The sequence below is a fragment of the Perognathus longimembris genome, chromosome 6 (genome assembly GCF_023159225.1).
Source record: "Perognathus longimembris pacificus isolate PPM17 chromosome 6, ASM2315922v1, whole genome shotgun sequence".
Classification (NCBI taxonomy): domain Eukaryota; kingdom Metazoa; phylum Chordata; class Mammalia; order Rodentia; family Heteromyidae; genus Perognathus; species Perognathus longimembris.
The window spans coordinates 38,166,245-38,190,666 of record NC_063166.1 but is presented as its reverse complement, the minus strand read 5'-3'; the positions used below and the strand labels follow the sequence as shown (position 1 = coordinate 38,190,666).

The following is a 24,422-nucleotide window of genomic DNA, read 5'->3' as shown; positions in this document are numbered from 1 at the left end:
GAGGTCAACAGTGTGACTAGGGTTAGACCGTGTGAAAATCACAGCCATCTTAAATTAGAATGCACATTTTTTTTCCTTTTGAACCAAGGTCCTGAGCCAGCTGGAAGATATAAATTTGTCATTGTTTTCACCCTTTATTTCACCTTTCCTTTTCTGCATTGTCATAATTCTCAAATGTCATTGTTTTTTATTCCTGCCATTCTCTTCCTTTGGTATACCCCTCTACTCCCAGTGGAACCAGAAGAAATTGTACATGGGGCTTTGATGTTGTGCCAACTGTTTTCTATAATTAAAAGTGAATTGGAAATGGGAATGCTGCCTCTGTTCTGCTTGTGCTTCTGGAGAGTAGTCTAATAGAAACATGAAACAGTGCAAAAAAAAGAAAAAAAATATTCTGGAGGTAAGCAGAGAAAATGGAAGCATGCTATTTGGGGTAAAAGGGTTCTTAATGAGACATGAAGTCTTATGCCTTTGCATTGTCTCCTCCAAATTTGCTCTTTTATTTGGGTCAGAAAATCATCAGTTCAGTTTTATACAAAATTAAAGCAGTTATTCTGAGATAGTAGTTCATGCATCTCATGATTGCCTTGATCCACACTAATTATCTTCCCACTTGAAGTAACCATGAATGGAAGGCCATAATAGAACAGTGTGGAATCTGAGAGAGATTTTTATTTAAATTCTACTGCTGTAAGCAGGAATAGTAACTACATTACAACTCATGGATCATCCTAATTGACTGGTTGCCCAGAGTGCAGGATGGAGAAATACAACGACTAGACTGGTAATTTCATTAAAAATACTGCAACACTGTAAGGCCTTGCCCAAGCAGCCAGGCAATCCTGCATTGGCAAAATCCTTGTCTCATTAAAATCACCTGAAATTGCTTTGCTAAGATGGTCTATTCTCCTGTCACAACTAATTCTTTGCTAACTTTCTTCCCAGTTATATTAGCTACATAAACTATCTATTTCTTTTCCATAGCTTTTTTTTTTCATTAAGTAAAGAGATTTACTATTCAGTTTTTGAATGTGTAGAATTTTTCTCTCCTGGGTAGCAAAGCTTGTTGCTCAAATGGGCCATTTGTCACCTCGTTGGGTGTAGACAATGATTCTGGTGCTGGCTTATATAGGAGTTAACATAAGAGTACTTAAAAGGAGACCTGTGATTCCTTTAAGACATAAGGGAATATACACTATGCAAAAGCTGGACATGAGCAAGAAAAAGAAAGAGTTGGGAGTGTGTGTTTGCGTTAATCTGCTCAGACTACCACCACAACAGCTATCACCACTAGGGCGTGTTTAGGACTCAAGAATGCCAAGATCAGGGTGTTGGCAAGGCTGTTTTTTCCTGAGGCCTCTCCTTGACTTGTAGATGGTTATCTTCTTTCTGTGTCTGTTGTGTCTATCTTTGTCCTAATATTCTCTTACCAGTCAAATTGAATTAGGGCTCACCATAATCGTTTCATTTTAGTGAGTTGTGTTTTTAAAGTTCCTATCTCCATAGATAGTTATATTCTGAGATATGAGGGGCAGGGGATGAGTTTTGGAAGGGTACAGTTTAGCTTATAACTAGTAGCTAATAAACTCGAATCTAGTGACTATGATTTTCATTCAATGGAAAAGTAAGACTACAAATAACTTCCTCATCCCTGTAGGATGGTACTGAAATGTAAATGAAATCTTATGTGTTAAAATGTCATAAAAATGGTTTGCCTGGCAATGGTGGTTTACTTCTAAAATCTTAGCTACTCAAGAGGCTAAAATATAAGGATCATGTTTCAAAGCCAGCCCAGGCAAATAACCACCCCCCATCCCAGATTCTTATCTGCAGCTAACCATAAAAAATGCTGGAAGTGGAGCTGTGGCTAAACTGGTAGCAACAGTGAGAAACCCTGAGTTCAAGCCCTAGTACTAGCAGTACATACTGTGAGCATGCTCTCACACACACACAAACACAAACACACAATGGTGGCATTACTGTTTTCTAGAAAATGATTTACTATTATGATGATGATTTACTATAGCAAAATAGTTTAAAATAAAGCTAGGAGTGTTATCTGAAATGGCTGAGTCCACCTAAGGAAAGGAAAAGTTGGTTGCCTGTTTCCAGGTTCCTGGTTCATGCAGCAAAGGACACCAGTCTTGGGAGCAGGCCAGTGGGCCCGCATCATTGCAGCACTGCTCAGGATGGAGCAGTGCTACAACAGATCTTTGTTGCCAGCCCTGTTGAGAATGATGTTTCATCTGGGATGAAGGACAAGCTGATAAGTATCTGAAATAACGGTTTTCATGTATTAAATGTCAAGAAACGATTACAAGGAACATTGTGTGTTTATTTTGTTTAATAATAGAAATCAAAATGTTTCACCAAATATCATTTCACCTTCAGTTAAAACGCCTGTATTAACTATTATTGTGTCTTAAAAAACTGTATTAGCATGAAAAATAAATGTCAGTGGAATCATTTAAAGTTCTTACATTTTCCCAAATACATTTTAAATGTTTTCCTTAAAGTTCTAGTTCAGAGGTAGACATGTGATTATTTTGGTATTCAGAGTTTCATTTTAAGTATAGTTTTCAACAATGTCTCATTTTAAAATGCAATTTCTTAATTTATTCTCTTGTACCCTAAATTTGTAATTCATTAACCTTTCATAGTAATAGGAGGTAGAGCATCTGAAGGCAATTAAATGTTTTATATTATTGTTCATTGTGAATAAACAAATAGTTTGAGCTCTCTTTCCCTAGGCTGCTATAATTCAGTGATTATAGCTAATTATACAGCTCTAGAGCCCGTTTTAAGTGGTAAATGTCATGTCTACAGATCTCTGCTTAGCTGTTTTTGCCACAGCTCTGGGGGATAGAGGACTCTGGAGGTGCTTAGGACTTACCTATTTGTTGAGCTAGGCAATTTATGATACTTGTAGTTTCCCTAAATAGAATGTAGGACATACCTTAAGTGTAGGAAGTGATTTGTTTTATTTTGGAGTTCTAAATTAGAAACATGACCAGCTCTAATTATAAAATAGTAGATTCTAGATTATCCTAAAGGATGCAGTCAAAGGATGGAATTTTCAGGGTGCTTACCTTTCTCTTGTCCTTGTCATTAGGCTTTTGGCTGTTTCATTTTTTTAAATTTTATTTAAGAGTCATTGTTCAGGAACATCAGCAGGAAGAGAAATGCCAAGGTGAATGAGATCAGCCAAGGCAACCATTTGACAAGAAGAAATCTTATAGAGCTTATTTTTACTTTATGAGAAGTAATTATTTTGCCCCTACTTTTGTGTTTCTCCTCTAGATTTTTGGTTGCTTGTGGGAGGAATCTGTTCATTGCTGTGTCCCTAACACCAGCACAGTGAATATATATCAGTAACTCAGGAAACAGCTAAGCTCAATTGTTGAATCCATGTTAATCTTACATGTTTAGTTTCTACAGGGAATAGGGTTTGCTTTGTCTTACCTGTGACTAAGTCCTCTAGTCTTCCTAGAAGCAGCTATCATAACTACCACCAGTGGTTGGTCCCTTTTCATATTGAATCCTGCTTCTTCATAGTAGGAAAGCAGTATGAAGAGGTCAAAACTGCTGAGTTAAGTAGATCCCTTGATTAAATTGAAAGAACTGATGACCTAAACAAACCGGAATGCTAGGAACTGAAATGTGGCTAGTGCCTTTCTGATTGTCTCTTATTGAAGGGGCCTTGGATGGGGTGGACATCCACTAAGGCTCTGTCCTCCTTCTCATTAGTACCTTTCTAACCTGCTTTCTGCCACAGTATATCCCAAGGAGATTGAAAGCAGCACCTTTTGTCAGAAAAAAGTATCTTGAGAGTAGAAAGGAAGCAAGTCAGATATGTGGGCCTCCTGGTGGTTTTAACACTTCAATTCCTGAGACAAAGACTGTATTTTGGTGTCCTTCAGCCCAAGAATATTATTAGCTTGTACAATGAGATAAAAAGGGATGAATGTCAGAAGGCTTGATTTCTGATGTTGGACCTCCTGCTAATTGATTCTGGAACCAATGTTGGTATTAGTCATTTAGTCTCTCTGGGCTTCAGTATTCATCCATGAGTGAGTTCAGTGGATTGCTGTTCTACATTCTTTCCATTTAGAAAGTTCAAAGTTCCTCCCAGTTTTGCAATAAAGTTCTCACTGCTTGCTATAGTTTCAACTTTGGGATCATTTTATCCCAGTTTTCTTCTCTTTGGCTTGTTGATGTCATTGCAGGTAGAAATAGAAAACTGGTACAAAGCCATTTTATCCAGTTCTGTGTGCCAGAATATCTTTGATGAGATCATATGTTGCTCTTTTACTTTTTTAAACCAAGTCTGACTCAAACAGTAGTCATTAACTACTTAAACTTTCGGGATAGCTGTGGCCTACATTTCCTGTTCTTTTGGTGTTGCTTTTCAGCTTTCCTTCTGTGATTTCTTCCATTTTAATTCCTTTTCTCTTCTCTCTGCATTAATTAATATAAGGGGCATCTGAAACTTTAGCAAAAGTAGATGCCAGCTGTACCCAGCTGAGGCAGCAGTTCTGGGGACAGTGTCCTTTCCAAATGTGTTGTTTTATAAAGATAGAATTATTTACTGTATAGTTCTTCCCATCAGCAGCTCTGCCATTTGACATCATTTAAAAACCTTGTTGAGTCTTTAATCCAATTCACTATTATTCAGTTGTGTTCCCTCCCTAGAAACCTTTACTTTCTTTAGCCTGGAAAAGAATGTGTGGTACAGTGATGTATTCTGGTAACTTGGGTACTGCATTTTCTTTAGCATCTTGGAAGAAAAGTTGGTACAGAAGCTGGGAAACTATTGATAGAAATGATGCTTTTCTCAAGGCTTCTAATAAATGCTGTGAACCCTTTGGATCCTATTTAAGACCTGATAAGAAAAGCAGGTTCTTCCTTGAACAACCCAAAGGAAATAAAGACAGCTGAACCAGCCCAAGGTGGGGCTTAAGATACAGGGCCTTACAGTGCTGTCTGGTTTCCCCATCAGAGTAAGGCTAGGGGCTAGCCTTTCTGGCACTAGAGTGGCTGAAAAAGGTACTCTTAGGGTACAGTCTGTGGAATTAGACAGACCTGGGTTTTGGAGGGATTCAGGGTGCTTTCGCTATGAGCATTAGAGATCATTTTTGTCTATGTTACCCTTGCAAAGAAGGGAAGAAATGGGATAAAAAGACACTGAGTAATCCTCCGTTTGGATTGGTAAAGTGGTTGAGACAGGTTATGTAGGGCTGCCAGTTCAGTCAGATGCCACTGGAATGACCTGGAATAGAATGTTTTCTGTCTTTGTGACATTTCATTCATAATCCAAATTCCCAAGAGAAGTGAGTAGTTTGGGCTTACTGGGTTACAGTTGGGGTTAAAAGAATAACATTGTATAACAGACTGAAAGTTAGTTAAGCTAAGGTAAACTGGGCTACCTTTATGGGAAGAAGGGGTTGGAGTTGCTAGGCATAGCACACCAACAGAAAAATAAGGTGTATGTAATTTTGTCCACTTGACAGTTAGTATTTAAACCTTAAAAATCCATAAGTGATACTTTTAGTCCATTAGCTTTGTGCCCAAGAAATGCAAAGAGCAAGTAAGTCTGTTAAAGAAATAATACCCATTTTATAAGCCTTTACACTGAGGCCATTGAAAAAGACAAAGTCTATACAATGCTTAACATCTGCCTTGTAGCTGGAGAGAGCATGCATTATTTCTATTAGGTTGACTGTATTCTTCCAGCAGTCATTAACTGATAGCATAAAGGCCTGTTCACACTTTTTTTTTGCTCCCAAATTAGCATTGTCTTGAGTTTTTTACTTAAAAAATTATATGTCTATATAGCTGCTTTGTACAAGTTCTTAAAGATAATATCAAAGTAGTTGCCATTTGACAAAGTTTCCCAACCTAACTCCTCACTTTACTAAATTTTGTAAGATATGTATTGAATTTTTTAGTTTCTCACTTTGTGCATAAAATGCTCATTGCTAATTGTATTTCTCTATGGTTAGTCAGCTGTATACAACTGTATTTTGAAATGTGTGTGGAAGAAACTAAGCAGTTCTGCAGTAGAACCTATAGACTTTAGGAACAGTCATGTTCTCAGGGTGTAGCTTTTGTCATATTTTAGAGAGGATACTGATAATACTAATTTGTTTTATTTTTAAGTTTTTTTCCTTAATCTTTCCCAAGAGTACCTTCCTAACGACAAATGAATTACGGGATTTCCAAAGAAAGTTGATACTGAATGTGTAACCTTTCAACATTTACTGTTCGTGGAAAGGTCACAATGCCCCTGGCCATTTTTCTTTTTAATATTTTTATTGTTATTGTAAAGATGATATACAGAGGGATTACAATTACATAAGTCAGGTAATGAGTATATTTCTTTTTGAACCAGTGTTACTTTTTTTCTCATTTTTTCCCAGTTTTTCCCTCTTGACCCTCTCCCCACAAGTTGTATAGTTCATTTTCAACATAGTGTCTAGTATCACTGCTGCATTTGTTTATCCTTTGTCCCACCATCTCTGTGCTCCTGTTTCCCTTTTCCAAACATATAAACTTACATACAATATAAAAGGTATGGGAAAAAAAACAGCAAAAGGAGAAAACAAGTAACAACAAAAACCCCAAAAAGCAAAATAACAAAAAAAACCTCTTGTTTCTATTTCTTGGAGTTCATTTTAATAAATGTTATTTCATATCATGATATGTACATATCTATTGAGCCTTTGTGATCTTCTCCTAAGAGTATCCTCCTTTGGTCTCACTGTCTGAATGTTTAGAATCCTGTATAATTTATCATGTCCAGGTATAATTATTTGTCTTTTACTATCTCTTGGGTTTACTTGTAGATTTATAGGAACATTCTAATTACTACAAATGAGGGAAACCATGCAAACTATTTTTCTTTGGTTCTTTCTAGCTTACTTTGCTTAGTACATTTTTTTTCCAAATCTTTCCATTTCCTTACAAATGGTACAGTATCATTCTTTCTGTTGGAAGTGTAGAATTCCTTTGTGCACATATACTACAGTTTATTGATCCAGTCATCCACCGAGGGGTATCTAGGTTGATTCTATATCTTGCCTATAATAAACAGTGAACATGGTTGTGCTGGTGTCTTTAGTGTAGCCTGATTTGTGGTCTATTGGATAAATGCCCAGGAGTGGAATTTCTGGGTCAAAGAGAAGTTTTTTGTCTAGTCTTTTGAGGAACCTCCATACTGCTTTCCAGAGTGGTTGAGCAAATTTACACTCCCACCAACAGTGTAGTAGTGCTCCCTTTTGGCTACATTCCTGCCAGCATCTGTTATTATTTGTTTTCTTGATAATGGCCATTCTAACTGGGATGAGGTAGAATCTTAATGTTATTTTGACTTTCTTTTTTTTTCTTCCTTTTTTTCTTTATTGTCAAAGTGAAGTACAGAGGGGTTACTGTTTCATGAAGAGATGTTGAACATCTCTTCATGTGTCTATTGGCCATTCTTACTCCATCTCCCGAGAAGTCTCTCTGTAAGTTTTTTAACTGGGCTGTTGTGAACCAACATTTTTAATAAATTAAGAATATTTAGAAGAAACTCCTGGTATTTATTATGACTACAAGTAGCATTTAAAAATAATGTAGTGTTACTAAAATATTAAATATATAAATGCATTTTATAATCATAATTCATATACTTCATAATGTATCCAAGTAACTATGATATTCTGCCACTACAATTAGAAACTGTAGTTCTAAGAATTGGCAAAATTTATATAATCATACAGAATACTGGAACTACAAACATTTCTACAACAATTTAACTTTAATTAAATATAAAAAGTACTTTAGTTTAGTAAGAGCATACTTGCTTTCCCTGATGCCTGTTAACAGAGGAAAGTTAGAAGTATAGAAAACTTTTTGAGAACATTTGTATCTATCTTACCCTATCCTACCATGATGTTAAGTATATAGTCCTTTACATTTTGTCTTTTTCCAGAATTGGTTGAAAATCACCAGTAAGCATATTCAATTAATGAAGCACCCAAAATTTTAGCATTAAGAAGCTTTTAGAGAATTAGAATTCTTAAAACAAAGGCCCGCAAACTAGGGCATACTGCAGTGTATCATCACAGAAGCAACAAATAATATAATAAGGACCCAGCGATGGGTCCTAAATTTAATTCCTAACTTTTGCAATCCTGCTTTAGAATAGCTCTTCAATAAAGAAATTTTTGATGGAACTTTGCTATTTAATTTGATAAAAATTCTATTCTGAAGTATAGTGGGATGCAATTGAGAAGACTTATATGATTCACATCTAAATTTAGTAAAACATTTGAAACTATCATAAACAGAGACAATTTATATGAAGAACTTAGTCTTTTTAAAGTATTTAAGACATGTACTGGGCTACAACTGGGGATGGTGCTGTACATCTGTAGTCCCAGTACTCAGGAGGTAGAGACATAGGATCTCATCAGTTGTATTAGAGATCATGGGAAAAGATACAGATATCCAGGGTTGAGTTTCAGGTCTTTTAATAGGTTAGGTCGTCCTTGTGCAGAAATACACACCTATCAGAATCCTTATTCCTCCCACTGGGCAGGAAAAAGAGGTCAAGGGTGTCAGTCTATTGGATTTTTCTCTACAGATGAGAATACAAGGCAAACAGAAAAAAGGATAAATCCAACCTCCTACCTGGACCTGATTTTCAAGATTGTAAAATGCATCATTGTTAATCGACTTCATGTAATATTCTGATAAACCTCCAAAGTATAGACATGGAACCAGCCAGGGAAAATAATTCAGCCATGGCTTGGTGTGCCAATGTCCTACTAACCAACTGTTTTACCATTCTACCAGCTCCATTTCCATGTTGTGGTTTGGGATGCACAAATAGCCTTCCTTGGCTCATTGCTAGCCTCCTCTTCCTCCTTCTGCCTCAGATTCTGACTGTGATTTAGCTCACTAAAGACTGACATTTACCAGAGTTAATGATGTTACTAATGATGCTTTGGCCAGGCAAGGATCTGCATTGAGAGGAGAGAACAGATTAAGCCTACAAATATGGCCACAGGCAAGAAATACAGTGGTTGGTTATGAAGACATTCCTGAAAACAGACGGAAAGTCATTCTAAAGTACAGGAATAGTAAGCTAGCAGGGGAAAACCTGACTGTAACAAAAAATCTTCAGTGTTGTTCACAGTCATTCTGGGTTTTCTATTGTGAGAAGTTAACCAGATAACAGTGTACTATAGGTGGCTTGGATTTTCCAGGTTTTTTTTTTCCAGCTTTGCATATTTGAAGGCATGTTCACTGTTGTCTACAGTTTCAGATCTTTCTAAACACTGATTCACACAAACACCTAACCTTGCCAACCCCTTTCTGCCACCTGCCTTCATTAATATGATACTCATTATTTTCCAAAGCCAGAGATTTCAGAATGTGGCAGCAAAGACTGGATGGCTTCTAACACATTAACACTGTGGTTGACAATCTCAGTTATTTAACTCTGACAGACCTTGTCTTCCCCTTGTTAGGTGTTTCATAGTGACTGGTGCCTAGGAACTAGGCACCCAACTTTTTGTGTTCTTAATCCATTTGAAATACTACCACCTGCATATGTTTTACCTACTTACACATGAAGAAGTAAAGAAGAGGAAGAGGAGGAGAAAGATGGGGGAGGAGGAGGACCGGATGGAGAGGGAGGAAGAGGAGGAAAAAGAGGAAAAAAAGCATTTAAAGTCTGGCGTTTAATACCTCTTGACTTTTAATGGACTTGAACTGTATTCTTTTCATCTACTTTCAGCTATTAACTTTAGTACTTTAATTTATGTTTGAAAAAGCAGTTAAAAGTGAAAATTCCCAGGCAAGAGTGAATAATTGGTGGGTTGAGGTAGAAGATCTGGCTTGTTGTAGTGGTTTTAAGAGAATGTAAAGGGAAGGCAGAGGTGTTAATTGTCAAAGCTGATGGCTTCTCAGAGAGGCAGAGCTCATAATTTCTAAGTCAGATTAATTTCTCAGTGGCCCAACTTGTCAATCAATGACCTCCTGGATAGAGTGTGTGGTGTGAGGTGGGCAAGAGAATGAGAGAATGGACAAAAGCAAAGGAAGAAGATCTCAACCTCACTTTCTTAGGAGCTCTACAGCAGGATTTGTTATGTTGTCAGAAGTTCGGAAAACTATTTGTAAAGCTATAAAACCTATTTATAAATGTTTAGTCTGTAAAGACTCAGTCATCCAAATGAGTGTCTAGGTCCAAGCAGATGCCTGTTAGAAGAGTTTCCTTTTTCTTTCTTAATTCAGTGAGTTTTAGTAAGCAACTGGTTAGGGCTCTTTTTCCAGGTGCTGATTTGGAAACTAAACTGTTGTTAGCTTTTAGTAAAGCAGGGTATATGCTTATACTCTCTAGTTCCTCTAATTACCTAGCACTGCAATGTAGCTCACATATCCCAAAAGTGACTCGTTAATATTTGACAAGATAAAAGGCAAAATATTTAATTGTCTGTGTACTGAGCTATAATATTTTACTGGCATGTAGTTGGTCACCTGTTGGGATTTAATATTGTTTTGGATACCACATCTAAGAGGAAATCAGCCCCAGATGATTCTCAGCAGATCTTTCCTGTAGTCCTGGTCCTAATTTATTTTTTGTCACCAGTGGTATCCACAAGAAGAAGAGTAATATAGTGAGAAATGACGGTAATTGAGCAGCCCTTGGCATTCCAGACCAAACCACAAGGAGAATGTGGAGCTCTGGGTAGGCAAGGAATTTATGGAATGCAGGGGAGATCTGTAGAAGTAAAAGATGCTGAGACAGGACTGAGAATCAAGAGAAGTCAGCAAGGCTGGGGGTTGCTGAGGTGGAACTCAGGGGCCAGAAGCAGTGAGGGCATCAGCTGATTGAGGACAAGGACAAAAACAAGTGAAAGTCTGCATTTAGGGCTCTGAGTGGGAAAGTTAGGAATTAGCTATTGTACCAGCCAAAAACATGAAGGTACTTAGGCATGGACTTGAGAGGATTCAGCAATGAAATCAGGAAGATTGTCAGGCATGAAGATGCCCAACAGGCCAGACTGGGAGGAAGTACCACACAGTGAAGAGTAGAATGTGAGCCATAGTGTTATCATTGAAGTCAATGGGGTATTTAGATCTGAGAAACTTTTCGCAGAAAGAAGCAACAATATTTAGTGTTAAATGTAAGGCAGGAATCAACAGACATTTTTTGTAAAGGGCTTGATAGTAAATATTTTTATTTCTGTGGGCTGGTCTCCAGCTGGTCCTTGTCCCTACCCAGCTCTTCCTTTTAGTGTGAAGCAGCACATACAGCAAGTACATGAATGGGCACAGTTATACTTAACCCAGAAGCCATAGTTAACTCTGATAGATGGAATGGAAAAACATTTATAACCTTGGGGGATAAAAGTATATTGAGTACAAATCAATAACTTTGTAGCCAAGATTTTTTAAAATTTAATTTTATTGTCAAGGTGATGTACAGAGGGGCTGTAGTTTGTTGCTGTTGGTGGTGGTTGTGAGGCTTCAACTGTGGGCCTGGACACTGTCCCTGAGCTCTTCAACTCAAGGCTAGCACTTTACCACTTTGAGCCACAGTGTTTCTGATAGCCTCTGGGTTTCTGATAGTTAGTTGGAGATGAGTCTCATGAACTTTCTTGCCCTAGCTGGCTTTGAACCATGATCCTCAAATCTCAGCCTCCTGAGTAGCTAGGATTTCAGGCATGAGCCACTAGCGACTGGCAGTAAGTACATTTCTTCTCAAACATTATTATCCCCTCCCTCCTTTTTCTCCCACTTTTCCTTCCCCCCAATGCCCCCCACCCAAGTTGTAAAGTTCATTTCCAACATAATGTCTTGTGAGTATTGCTGTTGCATTGGTTCACCCTTTGTCCTTTGTCTCACCATTTTGTTGTTCCCCTTCCCTTCCTCAAATCAGGTAAATGTATATATAAGACACAGGGTACCAAAATCAAATACAGTGACAAGGGGATAAATGAAAGGGAAAAAAAGAAAATAAAGATAATAACTTCACATAGTACATTAAAAAGAACAACAACAAAGAAAAACCTCTGGTTTCCATATCTTAGAGTTCATTTCAATTAGCATTATCTTATATGGTGATATATATGTATGTATATATATGGCTATTGAGCTACTGTAATCCTCTTCTAGGACTACCCTAGATATATACTAATTATCACAAATGAGGGAAATCATGGAATCTGTGTCTTTGAGTCTGGCTTACTTCACTTAATGTGATTTTTTTTCCAAGTCTTTCTATTTCCTTACAAATGGGGCAATGCCATTCTTTTTGATGGAAGGCATAGAAGTCTATTGTGTATATATATATATATATATATTTTCTTGATCCATTCATCTACTAAGGGGCACCTGGGTTGGTTCCATATTTTAGCTATGGTAAATAATGCTGAAATGAACATGGTTGTGCTTGTAGCTTTAGTATGGCCTTGTCTGTGGTCATTTGGGTAAGTGCCCAGAAGTGGGATTGCTGAGTCATAGGGGAGCTCTATGTTTTAATCTTTTGAGGACCCTCCAAACTCCTTTCCAGAGTGGCTGAACAAGTTTACACTTCCACCAAAAGTGTAATGACATTCCCTTTTGGCCACATCCCTGGCTTCATCTGTTTACTTAATCAAAATTGCCACGGGCACTTTTCTCTCAGGGCTAGCATTGTGCAGCTACTTGGTGCTTCTGTAATTTCTGTAGCTTAGACCTCTAGGATGGCCCACTTAGGCCACCAGCTAGAACTATATCTGATGAGTGGTTCTTTGCCTATGCTATGTAGCTGAAGAAAATGATATACAGAAATCAGTGAGTATACTGGGGAAATTAACTGATCGTGATAAAACACAGTTGGCTCCAGGTTTTCCAATCCCACTACAGCCCAGAAAATGAGAGGCAGATTGGAAGGCACAGAAGATCCTTTTCCTTAAGTATAAGACATGAGACTCAGTCTCCTGAGTGACTTACTTTTTTCAGGGTGCACTGGATAAATGAGAAGAGTATGTTAAGATATAAGTCAAGGTGGAGACCAGATTGGAATGCCTTGGGACATCAGGGGGCAGAAAGTGGTCTCAGAAAGTGAGCAGGCTTTCTGTGGCTATCTACTAGAATGAGCTGTTTTTTAAAAGGCCAAATTACTGGGAAAACATTACCTGCGGCACAGCGTCTATATATACCAATGTATAACAGGTGTATTCCTCTATGTTTTTATATGTGCACATAATTGCTCAGCTGTTTTCTTGCTTTCAAAGTACATTATGTTTCACAATTTTGTTTCCTAATTTAATGTAGACTCCTAAATGGTGGTGGTAACTATAAATTTAGTTTTACATTTGGTGAGGCCTGATCAGACTTGGACTGGAGGATTGAACAGATTATAAACGACATAGATGGCAAGAATGGGAGTAAGTACAAGATTTTTATAAAAAATAGGGCTTGGGTTTCTTTTGTTAAGATTGGATTTTTTTTTTAGGTGATGGGGTTCCTATTTTCCCCCCTTTCCAAATCTATCATGTATATTTTTAAACACATTATGGAATTTAGATAACTTAAAGATACAGAGAATTATCAGAAATTAGTAATTTAGATATACAGTTCAGAAAGCATTTTGAGATTGAAGAACCCTGTAACTTAAGTACCAATAAAGTGTTCTTTTCGTTTCTTATATTGCATAAGTTCTGGGTTTCTCTTTGTCTTTGGAAATTAAGAAGTAATGTCATCTGGAAATGTTTACTGTGGTTCTTTCTCTAATTGGGAGTATTTGGGTGCATGAAAACAATGATTGGTATATTCAGACTTTCCTTCTTGAGAAGATCTAATTTTCCACAAGGAGTAGACCCAGACAGGCTGATCATTCTGGTCTCTGCATCATGGCTAGAATGTGGTCAAGCAGCCCTATAGCTTTGATTTGATCATGATATCAACTCCTGATCACCAACTGCTTCCCTTTTAAATAAGACTGACTCGGTTTTCAAATAGTTTTTGAACTTTATATCTATGGCTATCTGTAGAATAGAAAGTTGTCATTCTCCCTTCTCACATGGCAGATGACTTAGGTGGTTACATAGCGAATATGCTGCTAGTTTTTGCCTTCTCACTGCAGGACACCATCCCTTTTAGTGCTGAAGAACTGGAGCCGTCTCCATTCTTGCCTCTGAATCTTTCTTTTTCCGCAACATGGCCCATCTTCTCTAGTCTTCGGGCCTCTAAAGCCCTTTAAGCAGTGCCTGGGGCCTTATGTCATATGTATGACCATATATTATATTGCTGAAAGGCTGGAAGAGTTTTAAGATGAGTGGAGAGCCTGTGTCTTTTTTGTGTTCATAACCTTGTGCCTAGTAGAAAGTATAGTACACTAAGTAATGTCTGCTGAATGAGCAAATGGATATGTGAATGTGTAAACAGCATGAGGAACTTGATCATATGTGCAGTAGAATGGGTTCCAAGCACCATCTTCTTGTCCTTGGGAAATTCACTGCCAGGGTAGCTGATCTCACAAAACAGGTGAGAAATGCGCTGCTGTCTTTTGGTCACTGGTCACATATACAGTAACTGGCTTGTTTGTGTAGTGCTTTTCTGAAATGCAGTGGGAGGTCACCATTAGGCTGAAGCCTAATGTGAATTCTCCTCCTCTCCCTTGATTTCTGAGGACACAAAAATTAATCAGTGTTGCTCTCTGAGCCCTGGGGACTGATGCCCATTCATTCTAAGGCCACAGCTAGAAAAGGGGGAAAAGAAAAAAAAAACAAACCTTGGCAGTACACTTGTACTGGAAGCTCTACTCCAAATTGGCTCGACTTTCAGTAACCTGCGAATGAACAGGAGGGTAGAGGGAAAGAAGCAGTAACAAGAAAGGCTTTATACATGAGGAACGATGTGAGAAACACTGAGCATTTCTTGCAGCTGAAAATGAGGAGAATGTAAGCACTTGTGCTTGTGAGAAACAGCCTATGAGTTATACGTGAAGAACTTCTTGAGTAAATATAAATCATGTAGTTGCATAAAATGATTTTGATTTAATTACATTCATGTTAACTAATTTTAATTTTCAGGTATATATGACTAATTGCCTCAAGGCTCTTTAGCATACCTTAATCAGAAAAGCTAATTAATCACAACTTTCCCAAATAATTGTAGGAACAGTTACAATTAAGAAATAATATCTGAAAAGAATAATACTTGTCCACAAAATTAAATAAAAGTATATACATACATAAAAAATCACCAGAAGCCATAAAAGCAAAAAAAAAAAAAGTCTTATTTCCTAAGCTAATTTTTTTCAAATATATTAAATGGGAAAATAAGGGTAGGGTCATTTCAGAGATCTATGGGCCTTTCCTCTGTCTTCCTTATTAAACTTATTAAAGTTTCATTAGCCCACTGAGCCTTGACTTATGCATGTATTTTGTTAACTATTTCTTTCAGCTTATAGAAATCTAGAAGTTGAATAGGCCTATCATTATCCACTTGCCTACAGAGAACCCTGTATAGACTAAGGACAGCCTATACATTGATATAAGAGATCTGCCCCATGCATGCATATTCACCAGATCTTTTGCCTGTATTAGTTCAATGAGTTTCAGATCTCTCAGTGAACAACTGAGCTCTCTTTCTGTATCCTAAGGGACTTTAGCCAAGTTGTATGTTATAATCAAAATAGACTTTACCTGTAGCATTGTTTAGTTTACCTACAAAATAATGCAACCAAAAAAAAGGCAACACAGATGAAATGTTAGTACTCTTTAGTTTCAAGAGTTAAAATTCATGAAAGAAGAAAAAAGAAAAAGAAAGTATAGGCTAATTGCAATTGCTCACATAAGTAGATGTTCCAGATCAAACTGCTAATTACAGCTAGAGCCAATACTAGAATTTACTTTAGGAATTCTGACTCTCAAGGCTATTATACTTCCTATATAATGTTACATTTTTGCTATATCAATCAGTATCAGCTGAAATAAAAGCAAAATAAAACAAAAAGGGCCTGTCCTCTTCTTGGATTCACTATTCTAGCTTATTTTGGTTTTACTTCTTAAGATATGCACAATGAATGTTCCTGAAGGAAGAAAGAACAAAGCATTGCTTTCTACTTCCTTGTATTCTATCTTGTGCCCTTACCTAAGGTGTATGGTTTGTCCATAAATCATTTGTTCATCCATTCTGAAAAAATTATTTAACATTTCCTAGTTTGTAGGTGATATGGTATGCATTTGGTGTACAAGTCTGACAAAGACATTGAAAATTGTGACCAAAAAAAATCAGTGTAAACAGAAGGGTTATTAGGAAATGTAAAACAAAACATGAATACCTTCATGAATTCATTCTTTTCTGCAGCATATATATTAAACACATAGTGGTCATTAGGAACTATAGTAGTAAGCATTATTGGGTGGTCTGACAAAGTAGAACATACATAGAAAATTGTAAACAGTTTAATGTGGTGAAACATGACATTTGTGTGGAAGGATATGGGAGCCAAGAGGAGGAAGTAGTTTGCTGTACAGTCATTAGATATGCTGGAAAAAGAAACCACTGTGCTCCTAGTTTGGGTTTTGTTGTTATTTTGGCCAGAGTTCTGGTTGTAGGTATGTGTGTTGGGTTGGGGACAGAGACTAGAAAATTGTGGAGAGGTTATGGGACTATTTATTTGGGGGAAAGATGGGCATGAGGACTAAGCGGTAGCTATTGAGATAGAAAGAAACTAGATTCAAAGTAGAATCTAGAGGCCAAAATGAGTAAGATTTTTAACAACTCATTTAGTGAGAAGTGAGATAGAGAATGGAGTCCAGAGAGATTCTGAGTATCCATCTAGTGGACATTGAGCGCTCTAGCTATGACTGGAATGCTGGGAAATGGAGCAGACTTTTATATTGTATTATATTAACATGATTAACCTGGAGCCGAGCTTGGCACAGAGGAAGGGCTCAACAAGTATTGTGGAATAATTACCTGAGTATTACAAAGAGGAAGGAAGTACTGCAAGAGAGTTCATCCTAATTCAGAAGGTCATGGGAAGCCTCACTGAGGAGGTGAACTTGGTCAGAAATTGAAGAGTGATTTAAAGTTATACAGGAAAGAAGCAGTAGAAGCCTGTTTGCTTGTGTGTGGCTAAAATTCCTTGGAGGATGCATCTGTTTTTGTTCTGGGTGTTGCTTCCATCACTCCACTCCTCCTGGCTTTGCTTGCTGGCTTTCTATTCTAGATCCTCCTTTGTGTATCTAGAGAGGCCCTGGTTGAGAGTGTCCCAATTAACTACTGATTATTAAGCAGTTTTGTTTACAATTTGTTTACAATTCTCAGCAATTCTTTAGCAATTCTCAGCCATAGAAAAAGAAATATGAAGTCCTTGGAGTTTTGCTAGGTCAGCACTTAGCCTTGGTCAGGGTACTTCCAGGATAAGGAAGACATTATGAGCCATTACACATTCTAAGAGTAGTATTTACAAGGCATCTTTTAAAGATTTAAGAATTTCTTAGTTGAGATGAATGAGCTGTTTTATCCTGCTTTTGGTTATCTGTGTTCTCCCATGGGATAAAGGTTTGAAAGTACTTGCATGAAAACGCATAATGTAGTTTCCTTACTGAAAGAGAAAGTTAATGTGAAAACTATAACAGGAAAAATATAAGATAAAGCAAATTAGGAATGTTCCAGATATGTTGTGATTTTTTTCCTTTACAAAACATTCTCTCTATTGCATATTCACAAGATATTTAGCCAAACTTTTTTACAGACAGCACTTAAATGAAGCACAAGTAATTTGCCAGTCATCTAGTTAAAACCAGTTGTGTGATTTCATAGTGAAACTCTTTCCAACCAAGCACACGCTTTTAATGGAAGGCTATGTACTTTAGAGCCACACTAAAAAGACCAAATTCTTGATCTCAGAGATATGGGTGGCCTTGTCTGTTCTTTCATTAATACTAATTGGGAGGGGCTGGGGATATGGCCTAGTGGCAAGAGTGCTTGCCTCGTATACATGAGGCCCTGGGTTCAATTCCCCAGCACCACATATACAGAAAATGGCCAGAAGTGGTGCTGTGGCTCAAGTGGCAGAGTGCTAACCTTGAGCAAAAAGAAGCCAGGGACAGTGCTCAGGCCTTGAGTCCAAGCCCAGGACTGGCAAAAAAAAAAAAAAAAAAATACTAATTGGGAATTGTATCATTTAATACATTATTTAGAGTGGCTTAGGCATATTTAAAAGTCTAAACCTCTATGAAAAGTTATTCAAAATGTCTAAAAGTTTTTTATTATGAATTTAAAATTTGGACATTCTGAGCTGAGGGAGTTTATCCCACAGTTGGCCGGAAGTGTTCTTACTGAAACTTAAAGTAATTATGCCTTATTGGCAAGAATCATCGTGGGTATGAGTGGCTCCACCTGCAGAGCATTTTCTCTCAAATTGATACCAACTCTTCCCAGATGTTCCAATACAATCTTAGATTGACATCCCTATGTGTACACTTATGAGATTCAACTAGTACATCTTTAATCCTCCCCCAAATAGCATGTGAAATTTTTAATTAAGGTTTACAGTGTCTTATAGATAGGGAAAGAATTTGCAAATATTAAAATTGAAAGAGATATCTCTGTCATGTGGATATGGCAGCACTGTCATTCAAATGATGAATTAAAGTCAAAGTAGGAAGGATTTCACTAGGGCATTATCCTGGGATGAAGTCACTGCATGGGAAGATAACTGTATGTCCCATACTCAAACAGTGACATTGGCTCACTCACCTCTTTGGGATATTGCTGCTTTCAAAAGAAATAATTAGTGGCAAACCCCTTACTCAGCATCCAGTTTTGTCTGCATATTTATTCTGTTTTGACAATTTTGTGACTTTAACTAGATGTTATACCAGAAAGGTTTTAAATTATATGTGTGTGTGTGTGTATAGCATGCCATTTAAAATAAGAATAGTAACAGAAAACTTTTCAAGTAGATTTAGACTTAGTAACTTGAGTCATATTGAGTACATTTGGCAGTATTCAACTTGGAGTTGCAAATACACATACATATATATTTAAATTATATATATAATAAATGATGTAAATATACATAATTTACTTTGCTCTCTGTGTTTTGTGTGTCTGTGTCTGGATTATTAAGCATAATCTAGGGCAAAGGGAAAGCAAAACCTAAAATCTTACTTAGCACAACAAAAGTTTATGTCTTGCTCTTGCAAATGCTAGAGAGTGACCAAGGGCCAGCTGGTAACTCAGTATCATAGGCTCAATCCAGCCTGTGATAGTGCCATCTCTAGCAGTCCTGAGCTAGGCCCCAAAGTCCTTACCCTTGAAGTGACTTGTGCCATTTTCATATATATTTCATGGCCTAGAACTAGTGGTACAACCGGAGTTTAGCTCCAGGATATATGCTTAGAATAATAATCTCTGCCACTCTTTCCTGGAAGGGCATGATAAGCAGCAACAGCAGCAGTAACAACAACGTTCTCAATAGTATGGACTTTCTCTCATGTTAAAGTATTCTTTGATTGTAAACTTCAGTTGAATAAACATGTGCAATTGACATAACCACAATAGCAGAGTGGTGTAGTGAGAGCATCTGACCACAATGCTATTAAACATTCACTAATTTTATAGTTTTATTCATCACTCAATTTCATCTGTTTTCTTAAAATAATTGGATCATGTCTAAGATCCCTTGAAACTCTGAAATTTATTTTTGTTGTGTTCTATCTCTAATCACAGATAGAATATCATCCTTGCTATAACTGAAAGAGAACTATAAAAGGACTATACTCATAAAATAACTTTACACTTCTTGATTAACCAACAATCCAACAGTGAAATTGAAAACTAATTTCAGTGGTGCTTCTGTTGCTCTGAATCCATTAAAGTTTACAAATATTTATTTGCCCACTGATATGAACAAGATTTCTTAATATGGGGAAAAAAGAAATCCTACTATACTTCTGGTAGGAAGGTAAACTAATGCAACCACCCTGGACGGAGATTTGGAGATTCCTCAAAAATCTAAATATAGAACTACCCATATAATTCAATGATACCACTGTTGCACATCTGTCTAGAATATTGCACGTCAGGATACAGAAAGGACATTTGTATATCCATGCTCATTTGCTGCACTATTCACAATAGCCAAGTTATAGAACTAGCCCAGTTACCCTACAGTAGATGAGTGGGTCAAGAAAATGTGACACATGTGCACATGTGCAAAACACAAACACACACACACATATATACACACAAAGGAAATTCATTTATCTTCCAGAAAGAATAATTTTATGTCATTTGCAGAGAAACGGATGGAACTAGAAAAAATTGCGTTAAATGACATAAATCTGAGAGACAAATGGCACGTCTTCTCTCATGTGGAAGTTAAATCTAAAACACAAGCATACATAAAAATATATACAGGGTTATATGCATATATATACAAACAAAGTGACTAAAGAATGGTATATTCAGAGGAGGGTTCCATTGGTATAACTTCTCTGAACAACTAACTGCTTAATAAAGTGAATACCAGGAAGCTTAAACATGTTATGTCAGAGGTTGAGAGATAATGAAGAGAAGAGGGGCATGCAAATGGAGGGAGAAATGCACTTATTATATTCAGTGTACATTATATAAAAGTTGGACTAGGTAACTTGAGCATGTGAATGGGACTAGGAAATATGAGAACAATGAAAGGGCCGTATTGATTGAGATACATGCACTCATAAACTGACTTGTAGAATTGAAACTCATTTGTACAACTGCTTAAAAAGGGATTTTGCAGTAACCCTTTGGATAAATGCCCCAAAGCGGGGCTGCTGCATCATGGGGAGCTCTATGCTTAGCCTTTTGAGGAACCTCCATACTGCTTTCCAGAGTGGTGGTCACTCCCACCAACAGTAGCAGGGTTCCCTTTTGGCCACATCTTGATAATAGCCATTCTTACTGGGGTGAGGTAGAATCTCAATGTTGTTTTGATTTGCATTTCTTTTCTGGCCAGTGATGTTGAGCACTTCTTTATGTGTCTCTTGGCCATTCTTGTTTCCTCTTCAGAGAAGTCTCTCTTTAGGTCTTTAGCCCATTTATTAAGGGGGCACTTGTTTCTTTGAGGATCACAAGTAAGACCACACTAAAGCTACTAGAACAATTATATTCATTGCAGCACAATTTACCATTGCTAAAAATTGAAACCAACTCAGATGCCCCTCAGTCGATGAATGGATCAAGAAAATGTGAATGTGTTTATCTGAGTATATTGGAAACCGTGTATACTGGTATTGGAACTAGGAAATCGAAAGGGAATACCAAAATTGAGAGACACAGGGTAAAAAAAGACAAACAACTACAAAAGCAATACTTGCAAAATTGTTTGGTGTAAGTGAACTGAACACCTCAGGGGGGGAAAGGGTAAGGGGGAGGGGGAGGGGGGTATGAGGGACAAGGTAACAAACAGTACAAGAAATGTATCCAATGCCTAATGTATGAAACTGTAACCTCTCTGTACATCAGTTTGATAATAAAAATTTGAAAAAAAAAAGAAAATGTGAATGTGAAATATACCATGTGAAATTATGCCTTTTTCTTTTTCTTTTGTCTTCCTTCCCCAGGGTTTTACCCCTGATTTCACTGTAACTGATTTTTGTTCCCTGGGTATTGTATATATGTTTATTGGAACTAGAGAAGGGAAGGGGAACATCAAAATGGATAGACAAAGGTAAAAGGCGAACCAACTCAACAGCAATAGTTAGAAAACAGCATACTGTAAACTAACTGTGCCACTCCAGGGTGGGGTAGGAATTGGGGAGGGGAAACGTGGCGGAAATAAAGAGGGAAGAGGTAACAAGTTTGATAAGAAATGTACTCACTGCCTTGCATGTCAAACTGTATCCCCTCTGTACATCACTTCAACAATAAATAAATAAATGAATGAATAAGTTTTTTAAAAAGGGATTTTGCAGTATGACTAGGGTACAAAAATGAGTAGGGTGTGGTAGGGTTTTGTTCTGGAGAACATAGAGTGTGCTCTGGAAGGTGCAGTGGTGGTAGTTTGCACAGCACTGGTGTAAATGTGGGTCTCTGTATTGGCACTGCTTAAAAGGGCTACCTGAATTGGAAATCGAAGAATGAGAGTGACTTTGGAAAAAAGAACAAAGATATAAAAGAACATGACGAAATATACATGTGTGTAGAAATATATCAAGCATTTCTTTAGTCCCTATACAGCCCTATTGACCCCAATAACCAATGGCTTATGAGGACTTGGAATAGGGCTAGTTCAAATTGAGACTTACTTTAAGAAAAAAAAATACAGTGAGTTTGAAACATTTTGTCCCAAAAGGGAATGCACAGTTTCTCATTTATAAGTTTTAGAATGATCACATTTTAGACAGATTAGGTGAAATAATGAAATTAACTTATTGTTTCTTTCCACTTTTATATTGTGGCTACTAGAAAGTTAAAGTTACACCTATGGCTTACATTCTCCAAAGCAGCAAGGATAATAAACTTGAGCCACTGCATCCAGCTGTAGAGCATATTGAAAAAATATGAAGAAAATGTGAAGCAATCCACAAAGTAACAGAGTAAATGTCTTCTTCCAAACGCAGATTTTCTAAGTGCAGCTACAGCCTACTGTGCATCCCTCCTTTCCCTGTCAACAAGTTATGAAAGTCATGTTTGTCCACCTTCTTGCCAATGGTTTTCATTGTCAAGCTGAAATATTTGCCAATCTGGTGAGTGAAAAATGACCAGGCTATTTTTTTTTTTTACATTATCCTTCAAATACCTCAGAATAGATAACATGGAGAGGATAAGTTGTCAGAGAAGTATGGGAAGGAAACAAAATATTGACTGAAATTCAGGATAAATTTATGAAAATGGAAACAGAGAGACTATTGGCATGTATGTATATGTTTGTGAACCAGCATATTTGGATGTTCTGTTGGGTTTATTTGGTTGCTCAATGATAGATTTGGCTGCTACCCCTCTAACTCCACCCAGCAGTCAGGATAGGCTTCTTTGACAGGTGATGGTATTGACCAAGAGCCATTGCCTGTGTCCATACTAATGAATTCTGATTCTTGGAAGCTTTTGCACACAGTAGTGAGAATTCTCAGAAGTTCTTCCTTCCCCTTTGTAATTACTTTGTCTATTTTGCTTGCTTTTCTTTTTTTTTTTTTAGCTTTTAAGATACTAATTGTTGAAATGTTTAAGTCATAGAGGCTTGAAGATTGTGGTGGTTTCTTTGAGCTTTTATCTAAGACTTTTGGTTTTTGACTGATAGGCAGTAGGAATTTGTCTGTGCACTGACATTTGGTAACATTTGGTATTTGGAGTAATAATTGGCAGTTGACATTGAAGTAGAGAAGCCATGTTCAATATATGACATGGGTCTTGCCAACCAAACAACAGTAACAATGTGAGGCTATCTTATGAAACCACTTGAATATGAATTTATGAATTGAGGGAGAGGGTTTCTTTATTCTTTGTTGTATGCTTGCACCTGGTGGAAAATTACCACAGATAATATTCCCTAAATAGCTATTGGATGAATACATACCAGATCTCCTTTTATTTTCTTCCTGTAAGAGAAAAGATAATGCTTAAACAATGAATTATAAAGGCATAAAAGCTCTTTTTGGTACTCTTAAGCAAGACACAAGAGTTCTAGCTAGGCCAGGAGCTAACTGAATTTATAATGCAGTCAAGGCTGGATAAATCTGTTTTTGTTGTAGAATTCTAAAACTTCTCATTGCACAGCATAAATGGATAACCTGTTACAGTGTATTCAGGGATTTCTTTTCTTATATTTTTACCAAATGCTTGCTTACTGAGCTTATACACAGCTGAAGAACATATCCTTAGTAATGATTTATTAGTGTTTGGGTCTTTGTAAACCTCATTTTCCAGAGCTTAAGTGAAAAGTTTATATTGACTTAGCAAAATTACTTTTCAAGGGTTAGGACAAAAGTGGCAGAGACACGAAGAGTTCAGTACTACTCAGAGCCTGTGCACCTCTTCTGGGACTTGAGTTCCTCTATTGTACCAGAATGTGAAAGCTAGCTAATAGTCACCATAGGTTAGGTCATAGCTTGCTAAAAGATACACACTCTAAAATCTAAGTGATTTAATTTTCCAGCATGGGGTTCCCTAACAATGGTAACGTATGGAACTAGTGGCCACCAAGGTCTTTGCAGCAGGCAAGAAAACACTAGAGGTGTCCAAGGGCCAGACCTCATAGGGGCTTTTGTCCTTCCTGTTTAGATACTAATAACAACAGGACCAAGTCACATGTGTCATGAGACTTTCTATTTTGTGGAATGAGAATTGGGAGGATATGGTTTTTCACACAGTATTTTCACATAGTGTGACTTGACAGGGTTTACACCATTGGTCTGCAGAATAAACCCTACCAATGTGGATTGCCT

At 37.2% G+C, this 24,422-nt stretch overlaps 1 protein-coding gene and 1 long non-coding RNA gene across 8 annotated transcripts in view; both read left to right on the top strand.

The window, feature by feature from the left end:
- Window positions 1–24,422, top strand: part of Fars2 (phenylalanyl-tRNA synthetase 2, mitochondrial) — a 367,213-nt gene that overhangs the window by 132,793 nt on the left and 209,998 nt on the right. The gene's annotated exons all lie outside the window — the stretch shown is intronic.
- On the top strand, window positions 1,180–16,729 carry LOC125353108. Its single transcript, XR_007211266.1, has 3 exons — window positions 1,180–1,490; window positions 14,320–14,324; window positions 16,719–16,729. It is a non-coding gene; the product is annotated as an uncharacterized LOC125353108 (long non-coding RNA).